General features: G+C 55.6%; 1 protein-coding gene across 11 annotated transcripts in view; it reads left to right on the top strand.

Moving 5' to 3' along the window:
- ZMIZ1 (zinc finger MIZ-type containing 1) overlaps nucleotides 1-12,440 on the top strand; it is a 218,695-nt gene that overhangs the window by 130,752 nt on the left and 75,503 nt on the right. The gene's annotated exons all lie outside the window — the stretch shown is intronic.

The following is a 12,440-nucleotide window of genomic DNA, read 5'->3' as shown; positions in this document are numbered from 1 at the left end:
CAGGAAGGCAGGAATGACCATGTGACCTACCTTGCAGCGATCACTGTAAGCTCTAGAAGTTTGTACAGCACCAAGCATAGTGTCTAGCTGTTGTTAACATTCTTACCAAGTCAGGACAACTCATTGAAAAAGAAAAAAATCAATGATTTCTCCATATAAAGATAAAACAGACGTTTTCTCTGAGTTCGTTGATAGGTCTTTGGAGGAGATGTAGAAAGAGCCTTAATGGAAACATGTAAAGGGCGTCTCGTGATGTGTTTTCCTAAGTCCTAACCTCTTGAGTGAGGGGTGGGCTCCCTCTCAGGTCTGTGGCCGTCGTGCACAGGGTCGTGGGCACCTCTGAACCGTGGGGCAGGGTCTCCTTGGCCAGTTGCTGCTGTGGGATCCTTGGTGCGCCGGCCTGGGCTGAGAAGTCGCTGTTGTATTGAACTGCTTGCCAGAAATGCGCTTGGAATCTCATAAGTGATGTCTGTTCCTGACGGAATCTGCAGTTTTCGTAATGACTTAGGTCAGTACAATTTTGACAAGGTGAAAATGGCTACTTTTCCAAAAAACACACGCATCCATGTCTCTGTTAAGCACCTGCTCTGCGCAGGCACCTGGCCAGGGCTGGGCTACATGAGAAATAAAACAGGCTCGGCCCCTCCTTGGCAAACTTGCAGTCTGGAGCAGGGATTGGCGAGCTTTTTCTGTAAAGGGCCTGATAGTCAATAGTTTAGGCCTCACAGTCCATACGAAAGCAACCAAAGGCGATATGAATGAGTGTGGCTAGTTCCAATAAAGCCTTTTTCACGAAAGCAGGTATAGGCCATGGTTTCCTGGCCCCTGGTCTAGAGAGAGAGAGAGAGAAAAACATTGATCAAATAATCACAGGTGTATACGCATGTGCATTTGTGTATGTGTATGTATGCATGTGTGTAAATTTAAGCTGTGGTAAGTGCCATGAAGGAAAATTCAGGGACGCCATGAGACACTTGGGGGTGGCGGAAGGCTGAGGAAGAGTTGAATAGATGAAGGAGGAAGAGCTTCCTCCCAGGTAAAGGGAACAACCGTCTGTGCAAAGGCCCTGAGGTAGAAGGAAGCATGGCTTTTGGCAGAGCTAACAGCAGTGGTTCCAGAGCCCAGAAGCAGAAGTCAGCAGCAGTGAGAACCCACGGGGCCTGTCTTGAGGATTCTGTCTTTGTTCTAAAAGTAATGAGAACATGGCTAAATTCTCATTTTGCAAAGATTGTTCCAGCTAGAAAAGAGCAGGCTGCAGGGGTGGGGTGGGGGCCAGGAGGGGAACTGGTTGACAGATTGCTGGGGACATTAGGACAAGGATGCTGGTGGCTGGACCAGGAAGGCTCCACTTTTTGTGGAGTTGGGTGGAGACAAGGGGATGAAACTAGAACAGGGCTGGGGAACATCTGGCACTCGGCCATATAAGGCCCTCGAATTTTGGTCTGGCCCTGCCAAAGCATTAGGACTGAGTTAATTAAATGTTTGACCACATATAGCAGGCTAATTTTTAAGTTGATAATTTTGCCTGGCCCTCAAATGATGTTATAAATATCCAAATAGCCCTTGGCAGAAAAATGGTTCCCCACCCCTTACCTAAAGGAGAGGTCAAAGGCAAAACCAAGGCAGGAAAGCGTGTCAAAGGGTCAGGGGTAAGCAGGAAAGTGGGCTCCCCCAGAAGCCCCAGCTTTTCCCTGTCGCGGGGAGAGGTCAGGCCCCGTGCAGCCCTCCCTCGTGGGTCTCTATGGCCCTGCTGATGCGTGCTGGGTGCTCCCCGATCTTGCCGCAGCCCCAGCCTTGTGAGACAGGGGTATGTCCCACACCTATGAAGGAGGGAGCTGAAACTCAGGGAGGCCTTGTGACTTGTCTGTTGTTACACAACTCTCCTCTGCTCCTTCCCTGAGGCTCTGTGGGTGCATGGCCTGTGTAACCCACCTCTGGTACAGCTGTGGGGGTCCCCGTGGCCACCCGGCCCACAGCTGGGCCTGCCCAGGCCCCTCCCAGCCAGGCCTCTGCACCTCTAGAATGTCCTCTGTCCTCAGAGCCCCTGCAGCCAGCGTGTGCTGCCTCTCTGCCCTCCAGTCTTCCCGTCTCCAGCTGGGCTCCCACCATGTCTGATTGGCTTGTGCAATTTTCACCCTCCCGGTCTCTCCCCTCCTTTTTCTCTGGGGGTCTCTGACGTTGTCTGTCTGTCTCTGTCCTTCCCTTCCCTCTGCCTCTCAGACTTTCTCCTTGGTGTTTGTGTGTGCACACATGACTGTGTGTGTGAGATGGTGAGTGTGTCTCGGGGGGATACATTAGGGGGCCTGTGTGTGTGTGTGTGTGTGTGTGTATCAGGGGAGCTGTATCTTTGTGTGTCTGTGTGTGTGTCTCCCCTTCTCTCCCTGCCTGCCTCCCCCACCCCTTCTCCTGCTCCCTCTCCCTGTCTGTCTCTCTTGTCAGGAGGCCAAGCTGGGGCCAGATGAGGGCTGGTGGGATGAGATCATGCAGTAAGGAGCGGTGCTTTGTCAGGAGGGATGGCGCTGGGCTGGGCTGGCTGTGCTCGCCAGCATTGGTGGGCTCTGGAGCTGGAGCTCAGGCCTGGGGGCAGTGCTCTTCGTGTGTGAGTGTGTGTGTGTGTGTGTGAGAGAGAGAGCGAGGGCGAGAGAGAGAGAGGGGGAGAGAGAGAGAGAGCAGACACTGCAGCAAACCGCCAAGTCAGGCGTCTCCACGTGGGCCCCTCAGATACCCAGCCCCCAGCTCTTTGTTCTGGTGCAGCCTTTAGCCTGACGCTCGCACACAGGAGCAGGCGCACATGCGGCGGGCAGGAGCCTCCTCCCTGGCAAGGTCCTTGGGGGCCAAGCTGCTCCCTCCTCTGCCTTAGTACGGAAGGTCACCTGGCCTGTCCCCCAGGACTGCAGCATGCCCACCCGCCCCCCTGCCACTGTGTGCCAGCCTGCAGCAACTTGGCAGGCAGCACAGAAATGTCAGCCTCCTCGGCACTTGAGCGGGCCCGTGCCTGCTGGCTCCGTGGGCGCCAAGCACCAAGCAGTCACCACCTCCGAGGTCCCCAGGAGCCCTCTGCGTGCCTCAGCTACTGTCCAGCTTGAATGCCTGTGTCCGCTCAGCTGACCTCTGTAAGCAGCCCAGCAGCATGTTAAAATAATAGGAATGCCAGACCCAAAGGATGGGGAGCCCGGGTCCAGAGAAGGAGGGGACTGCCCCTGGTCACAGCAAGGCAGACAGAGCCTGGACGAGAGGCTAGGGTGCAGGGGCATGTCCTCGTGCCCTGCCTGTCTCCCTGGGACAGGTCAGTGATGACTGGGCTGTCATCTGGGAGATGCGAGGCATGGGCTGGTGGCCGAGTGGAAAGTGTGGAGAGAGCAGCAGGTAGGGGCTGCCAGGGTGCCCGGGCAGCATCCTGGGAGAGACAGCCTGCACGTGCCTGGAGAAGGAAGGACAAGGGAGCAGAGAACTCAGGAGGGGAGGGGGTGCTGAAAGAGGCAGCCCCTGAAACCCAAGAAGAGGAGCTCAGCCTTCCCAGTGAGCAGTGGAGAGGGTGGCTGTCAATCACCCGCCGTGAGCTGGAGGTGGCCCACCGACACCTGAGGTCCTACCGCTGGTTAGCTGCCTACGTTGGCTCTTCACTGTCCAGTCACATGCCTGCTTTTCAGTGGGGACCTTGAACCCACGACTCACTGGTGGTGGCCGACCCGCCGCAGGGAGTGCCATGCTCCCCCATTGTCACCCACTGAGCATTTCCCACAGTTGGACACACCCAGGCCCTGTGGGCATGTGCGTTTCCCACCTCTATTCCAAGCACACCCTCACCTCCCAACACAGCCTGAGCCCTGGCCCAGGAGGGAAGCCCCACAAAGTGGGTCGCTTGCTTGTGTTGACCAGCATCTGCTTGCTCGGGTTTTTCTGATGTGTTGACAGCGCCCAGGGCAGTGGCAGCAGACCCTGGGAAGGCGACCGAGACACGCCCTGGGCCCTGCCTTGCTCCTCCTGGCCTGGGAACCACGCAGGGGGGGCCCACACAGGTCTCTGTCCGACCTGGAGCCCTCAGCCCCAGGGGCTTCCACAGCAGTCCCAGGGCTCAGAGACAGACCCAGGCCCCACGGTGAGAGTCCTGCCTCCTTCAGACGGTTGGGGTGGACCAGGGCACAGGCACTGGGGGCCAGCCAGGTCAGTTCATCACCTCTCCCCAGGCTCCTTAAGCAGAAGGTGGCTTCCAAACCCTCTATCTTTGAAAACAATCCTTGCTCCCACCTGGCTGAACGAGGTGGCCTATCTCCCCCTTCACACATCCCCCATGGCCTCCCTATGCCCCCCCGCCCACCTCTTGTCCACCCCAGAGCACACAGCCAGCCGCCTTCCTGTCACCATCACCAGGGAGGACAAATGGCCTCATTCAGGAACACCCTGCCGGATCTGTCTCTCTAAGACAAAGCTGTGCGCAGCTCTGCGTGAAAAACGGCATGCGGCTGGCTGCCCGGCGAGCAGGCGGGATTGGTGGGTGCAAATTGCAAGGGATTTGTTAACGCCTGCGGCTCTCCCAGAGACAGTGGGCAGGCAGGCCCTCCCTTGCCCTTGAAATGCCAGGCTGCCTGGTTGGGCGCCTTGTCAAGGCCAGGGACAGACTTCCTCCTGCACATCGGCCCCCACCCCTCCTCATGTGAGCTCCGCAGAGCTGGGATGTGGGGGAGGGACCTGCCCTGGCCCCTGCACTGCAGGCAGGTCCTGCTCAGGAAAGGACTCTGGGCTTTATCGCCGGGCCCCTGGGAACGGACTTGCAATCAGCCCTGTGTAATGGACCAAACCTTTCACGCGCTCACCCCCTGCCAGTTCAGTTGGAGAGGCCACTGGGCCTCTGAACAGCACGCCCATTTTCTAGAGGAGGAAACTGAGGCTCCAACAGGGAAAAGACAGACCCAGGTCACATGGCTTCCCAGGGCTGGAAGCAGGACTTGGACCTCTGAGTGACCTTGAGCAAGCAGGTGGGGTAGGTTGTCCTGGGCCAGTAGCCCCTGGCTCCCCTCCCCTCCCCCAGCTCCCTGAGGGCTGAGGCCTGGGATCCAGTGGCCTTTTGGAGAGAAAGAACAGTGGGAGGAGCCCATGTGACGGAGGGTTTGTGGACACATGGTTCCCAGGCTAAGGAATTGGGGGGAGGGGTGGCTGTGATGGTCCCTGGGGTGTCCGGCGTGAACAGCCAGGAGGGCACAGTGCCATGGAAGGATGAGAGAAGGCATATTTAGAAAGAGCTTAAGTCCCCAGAAAAGGGAGCTGAGTATTTCTGTGGCCACTCCACAGCCCTTGAAAACGAGCTCTCCCAAGAATCATGTGGAAATGCTTATGACGTTCGTTTTTTTCGACGGGAACAAAAGGGGATGTTCTGTATGACCTCAACCAGGTACGAATACATAGAAGACATAGTATATGTACGCACAGGAAACAGAAAACGGAGGGGATATACCCAAACGTCTGCCTACAAATATTGAATCTCTCAGGTCGGGTGGGGGTGACTCGATTCCGCACGTTTTCTCAGGGAGCACGGGTTCTGTTTTTAAGCAGAAGCAGCGAAGGTCGTTGTGGGTTCTTCCTGAGTTTGGCTGGAGTTGGCAAGGGCGGGGGAGACAAGAGCGCCCTTGTCTGCGGGCCGGCTCAGCAGTTTTCCCAGTGCCGGCCTCTCTGGTTCCCCAGAGCCCGGGGCAGGCCTCTGCTTGCGGGGAGGCTGCTCTTCCTGTCTCCACGTCTGCTGCAGGATTAGCTCATCGCTGGCTCCCCCACGGAGCGGGCTGTGCAGGGGCAGTGCTGCCGAGGCCCAGCTGCTGCATGTCTGCTGTCCAGACCCGTCCTAAGTGAGGATGGGTGGCCGACTTAGACATCCGCCCCTGGCGGGGGTGCCTGGGGGCCAGGACCCTGACAGGCGGTGCAGAAGCCTCTCGACATGGGGCTGCCTCTCTTACCTGCACTCGGGGACTCCTCGCCCTGGACCCAGGATTGGGACAGGGGTCTTCGAGGGACAGGAGGGATCGATGAGGCACATGGTAGGGAAAGGCAAGGCTGCTGGAGGAGCCCCAATGAAATGATGTGTCTGAGTTTAGGTTCCACCAGATGCAGACCCTGCGACGAGACTTATTCAGGGGGGTCCCAGAAAACACTGGTAGAGAAGCAGGGAAAAGCGATGGGGGGTGGGGGCCTGGTGAAACGTGTGGTTAAACAAGTACCTGCTGTGGGGCCTGCAAGGAGCTCTGGGAGACTGAGTAGGACGGGGCCTCCTCAGTCTGAGAGGCAGGGACGAGGAGGCGTTGATCCAGCGTCGGGCGTCCACTGTGGGTTGAGGGCTGCGTGGGGTTGGGGCGTGGAAGCGCCGTGGCTGAGTCACGTGCACGGTGAGCAGCGGGCATGGGGAGGCCCCTGGGCTCCAGCAGCAGAGGCCCTCCCAGCACCAGTCACTGCATCCCAGCCTCCTCTTCCCGCCGCTGCCCAGTCCCACTCGTATTAGGGTGGTATTTTCATATTGTTTCTCGCTCGTTTTGACCTCAAGATGGGCATTTTTAAAGGAAACTCTCTATCGTACATCACTACCAAAACTGGCAGACCAGTGTCCCTTGCCCCAGACACTGTCAAATGAACGGCAACAGAGACCGCCCTGTGTTGGGTTTAGCTACAGGTTCCGGTTCCGCAGCTAGAGCCTGGGCCAGCTTTCCGCCCATTAAAAGCATGATGGGGCTTTAGGAATGAGACTCCCCTCCTTGAAATAGCAGCATCCCGGGCACAGGAGGAGAGCTGGCGTGGTGGTGGTTTCCTCACTGGGTCCCACAGCCTCTGCCTCACTCAGAGGACAGAAGTGATGAAGCCCGGTGTCTCGGAGACACCCTACCTCCATCTCCCCTGGCCGGCGGTGCCCTGCCCAACATCAGTTTCTTCCCGTCTAATGCATCTACACCATTTCTCCACCTTCACAGCAACAGGAAGTGTGATGAGGTCACGGACATGAGAAGGCCTCTCAAAATAAAAAAATACTGAAAGGGAGTTGTCTCTATACCCTCGCCGACACTTGTTTGTTGATTTATTGGTGGCAGCCATTCTGACAGGTGTGGCTTTGATTTGCATCGCTCTGATGATGAGTCATGATGGGCATCCTTTCATCTGTCTATCGGCCATCTGTATGTCCTCTTTGGAGAAGTGTCTGTTCAGGTCCTTCGCCCATTTCTTTAATTGGGTTATTTGTGTGTGTTTTTGGTGTCGAGTTTTATAAGTTCCTTATAAACTTTAGATATTAAGCCCTTATCAGATGTATCAGCCAATATGTTCTCCCGCTCGGGGTTGTAAACACACACTACAATATACAGATGATGTAGAATTGTATACCTGAAGCCTGTATGATTTTATTAATCAATGTCCACCCCAATCAATTCAATTAAAAATAATTTTTTAAAAGAAGAAATGTTTAGGACAAGGAATGATTAGCGTCTTGCGCCAGGCCCACTCTGCACTGAGCACAGGGGCTACGAATACATATAAAAGCACCACACACAGTCTCCACTCTCAGGGCTTGAAATCAACGAATGCCCCATTCTGTAGGGGAGAAATGACAGCCATCCTGCACCCAGCACAGCCTTTTACATGGCCTTCCTTGTCCAGTCCCGTGAGACCCCCAGACAGGCTGATTCCCACTGAAAGATAAGGAGACGGGGGCTCTGAGGGATGGGGAAGTGACCTGGGCAGGGGCAGAAGTGGGACCAGAACTCTGACTCTCCTGCTTCTCTGCAGGTGTCCCCCGAGGCTGACAGCCTCTGGGGAGATGCAGGGCCACAGGGTTATCACCCTACAGGCACCCAGGTTGCCACCTGCAGCCACCGTGCTGCCTTCGGCTGCCCAGGCCAAAGGGGCATCGGGACAGAGGTCCTGCCAAAGCAGCCCCCCTCCGACCCAGGCTGCCCTGCAGGTGCCCTGGCTGCCCATACGAAGTGAATAAAGCCATTGGCAGCAATTAATTCCACAGAGCAAAGAGCCAGGTAAGAGGATTAAGGGAGCCAGAGCTTTGGTTTTAAGATGGAGCTTAGTATTCTCACCCCAGAGGAGGGATTTCGTGGGATTCGAGGGTGTGAGAGTGAAATGGAGCAGGGACTTGGCAGAAAGTGGGTGTGGTGGTTCTGGAACTTTTTAAGCAAGCACTGCAAGCCACAGCCTTGTAAATACTTTCTGGGTGAGACAGGCAGGCAGGAATTAACGATGGGCAGGTGTCATCAGTCTTGCCTATTTAGACTTCCAGGGCCAGGGCATTTGGATTAGGAAAGAAATCTGATGGTGACAGTAAATGTTTGATCAGCATTTTTCTAGAACCAGGCACCATGTGAAGCATCCATGAACTCACTTATTCCACGTGATCCCAGACCCATGTCTCCTCTTTCCCCAGAGGAGGAAATGGGCTTTAGGAAGAGTGGGTAATTTACCCAAGGCCACTTGGCTGCAAAGAGCAGGAATTGTGATTCAAGCAAGACTATCTGACCCTGAGGCCATAAGCTGCCCTTTACTGAGCACATTGACATGAAATCCTGGAAAAGGATGGTAAAGGCTCAGGCCAGCTTGTCATGATTACCTGAAATGCTTTCAGGGGGAATTTTTTTTTTAATCTACTTCAGAGAGGAAGAGAGATGGAGCAAGAGATAGAAACATCAATGATGAGAGAGAATCATTGATCGGCTGCCTCCTGCAAGCCCCCTACTGGGGATCAATCCTGCAACCCTTGGCATGTGCTCTGATGAGGAATCGAACTGTGACCTCCTGGTTCATAGGTTGACGCTCTCAACCACTGGGACACACTGGCCAGGCAAGTTTTTTGGTGTTTTTGTTTTGTTTTTTTGAGAGAGATAGGAAGAGGAAGAAAGAGGGGAGAGGGAGAGAGAGAGAGAGAGAGAGAGAGAGAGAGAGAGAGAGAGAGAGAGAGAGAGAGAGAGAAGGACATCGATTTGTTGTTCCATTTGTTTATGCATTCATTGGTTGATTCTTGCATGTGTTCTGACCGGGGATCGAACCTGCAACCTTGGTGTATGAGGATGACACTCTAACCAACTGAGCTATGCAGCCAGGGCCGGAGGTGGAAGCATTAAGTACAGGATTTGATGAGATTTGTCCTTGTTGGTGGCTAAGCACCCACCCAGCTTTGAGCTCATTCAGTATTCACGGCCCCAGGGTGGTGAGTGGCAGAGCCCAGCACAAAGTGAACATGCAGCACATGTCAGCTCTTACCACCACATTTCCTGGTCGGCCCCAGCTTCAAATATATTTTCCAGAAGCCCTTCATCTGTTTCATAGAGAGGAGCAGTAATTAAAAGCCCAGAGTCCCACCCAGCCCTTCACCTGTCAGCCATGTGACCTCGGAAAAGTCACTTAACTTCTCTCCACGGTCACCTCATTTGATAAAAGGTGATAATAATAATGCCTACATCATAGTTAACATATATACAGGCTTAGAATAAGGCCTGGTGTCTAGTAAGTGCTGTGTACATGTTAGCCATCTTCTTCCCACATATTGGCACTCAGACTGCCTCAGGATGCCCGTCCTACCTGGAGGCAGCTGAAAACCCTGTGCCTGATGCTGTGCCGTGGTGTGAGGTGTGGAGAATATGGAACTTGTGTGGGTAGGTAGGGCCAACGTAAATACCAACCACATTCACCTCCAAGTGAGTAGATGAGTGGGTCCTATTAACTCGGGCAGGGCACAGCCCCTTCCTGAGGCTCCAGGCCAGAGCCCAAAGTTGTCTCCAGGACAACAGAGGCTCAGTGCGGGTAAGAGCACCTCCTTTATCCCAAGCAGAGGAGGGAGGAGAGGAGAGGGGAGGGGAGGGGAGGGGAGGGGAGGGGAGGGGAGGGGAGGGGAGGGGAGGGGAGGGGAGGGGAGGAGAGGAGAGGAGAGGAGAAGGGAGGAGAGGAGAAGGGAGGAGAGGAGAGGGGAGCTGTGGGAGGCTGCACAGGGCAAGTAGCACCTGTCTGTGCCTCGGGCTGGGGAGATTTGAGGGCCTGTGTCTCACCAAGTCTCCCAGCAACCCTTCCCAAGATTCCTTCAAGAGAGAAAGTCACGTTTAAAGTGCTGTCTATTGAGCTCCTTCATGCCAAGCACTGGCTGGATATGTTACGAACATCAGCGCTGATACAATGGCCCAACCCATTTTCTAGATTGGAAAACTGGCACACAGAGAGACTTCCTAACTTTCTAAAGCAACTCAAATCCTTTGTGTAAGAGGGCAAGGAATGAATGAGTAGATGGCTCTGAATGGATGGCTTTATGCGTGGCCGACTGAAGAGGAGGAGGCAAGAAGCAAAAGAATGAGGACGGAAGGGTGTGGACCAGGATGGAAGGGCCTGCCCCAACTCCAAATACTTGCTCTGTCTTCTGGAAACTGTGGGTCTCAGCCTGCGGGTCCCAGCCTAGCTGACCTCCACACTTCCGGTGGCCCTCGTGCGATCTACTAGGATGGGGCTGGTCTCAGGACATGCACAACCTGGGGACAGCATGGGACAGGGGTCCAGGCTCGGGTTTCAGGATCAGGCTGACTGGTCGCGGCTTAGCTCCATCACTTCCATGCCACGTGTGACCGCAGCCAAGCCCCCCAGCCTCTCGCAAAAGAATGGGTACAAAATACTTGGCACCAGCTGCCATCGCAAAAGGGCTCCGTGCATAATTGTTCTGATTCTGAAATCCTGCCTTGCCATACAGGCTCTTAGACCTCCTTGCTGTGTGGCTTTATGCAAATCACTTCACTTCTCTAAGCTTGGGGTCCAGCCCATCTAAAATCCCAGTCTCCTGGCTGGAGAGGCAGGGATTCTGTTTCCGTGGCAACCCATCTGCCTCTCAAGGGACCATCTGGATCACATCACCCTGGCAAGGTGCTGCCCAGGCAACCAGGTGTTTGTGTTTTGCAGTGGAAGCCCTACACGGTGGTAATTCTCCTCACTGGGGACAGGGTGGTGGCCAGGCAGGTGGCTGGAAGGAAGCATGGCCACCTAGGCCAAGTCTGCCCTTGCTATTCCTGGGCCCAGAGAGGAGCAGACCCCAGAGCTCGGGGCCTCTGGCCAATGACTTTCCTGGAGGAGCTATTTATTATCAGTGGCTTCCTTATATTCCTAGGCGCATTTCCTGGCTTGTTGGGGCTGGCCAGGTGGGAGCCGGTGCCTGGGGCTGGGCTCCTGTAGATCATTCCAAAGGACCCAGTTTCACCTGTTCAGGATGAAGAGCACCATTGTCTACAGCAGGAAACAGGAATTACTGGGGGCGGGGGGCAGGGGATTAGGAGTCTGCCTTTGAAACAGGCACATAATTATAATGCCAGCGAAACTCGGTGCAAAGGATAAACGACTTCAGCCTTCCACAGTGCGGCACGGGCCCTCATTTATATGCCGACGTGGTGATTGGCACTTAGGGAACCCTCCAGGAGCTCACAGACCTGGGTGTGCTTAGGGAAGGCATAAAGTCAACAGACCCACATGAGCAAGGGGGCTGAAGAAGAGGGGAACCTCCTGGGCCAGCAACTCCCAGCAGTAAGCTCCCAGCCCCGAAGGGTTGGAAAACTGAGGGTGAGGGCAGGGATAGCCCCGGTCCACCATCACCTCACCTAGGAGAACCCCTGACTCCCCCACAGGGAGAGCTCTGGCCCCTTTTCCAGACAGGGAAACAGAAGCTCAGAAAGTGACGGCCATGCCCGGGGTCTCAGCAGGGCCAGGGCAGGGTCTCTCCGCCTCCTGATGGGTTGGCTGCCCGGCAGCTCCGTGTCCTGGAAGCCTGAGGCCTCTGTAAGCTGAGCAAAATAGTCCTCTGCCTCTGCCCTTCCCTCTCTTCCCCTCCCGCTCCTTGTTTCCCTCCTCCCTCCCCTCTCTCACTCTCTCCCTCTTCTCCCCCTCTATCCCTCCCTCTCTTTCCTTCTCTTGCCTTCATTGCCTTTGTCTCCCCTTTCCTCTGGGGACTGCAGCTCAGCTCTGCCTGGAGTCCCCTGCATCCTCTGCCCTGCGGCCCAGGCTCACTGTCCACAGATGCCCCTGATCTGCCCCAGCCCAAGCCTGGACTGTGCCCCCGAAATGCCTGCTGCCTTTGGTGCTGCCCCCTCCTGAGCACCCTCAGCTGAGGAAGTGACATAATTGCCTGTATTGCCATTTCCTCCAGGCTCCGTGTGGTCTTGAGCCCACTCTCAGATGTGCACCCCAGATGTTTAGAATCACTTCCTCCCAATTAAGCGTCTGCCCGGAGGCCGGGCGGCAGGGGCCCCGTGTGTGAAGGCCTCAGGTCTGTGAGATGGAGCTTGGGAGAGAGAAGATGGGAGCGCGCCCTCCCCGTGCAGACAGCAGGCAGGAAATGGGTGTGCTGTGGTGCTCCGTGGGGAAGCCAAGTGCAGGGAAGTGTGGCCAGATCGCCGGCTGCTTGGCTGTGAGCCGCTGTGGAAGTGAGGCTCTTGGGTGGTCTC

Source organism: Myotis daubentonii, chromosome 13, assembly GCF_963259705.1.
Source record: "Myotis daubentonii chromosome 13, mMyoDau2.1, whole genome shotgun sequence".
NCBI classification, from domain to species: domain Eukaryota; kingdom Metazoa; phylum Chordata; class Mammalia; order Chiroptera; family Vespertilionidae; genus Myotis; species Myotis daubentonii.
The sequence above is the reverse complement of the archived record's forward strand: the minus strand, read 5'-3'. Positions and strand labels throughout refer to the sequence as shown.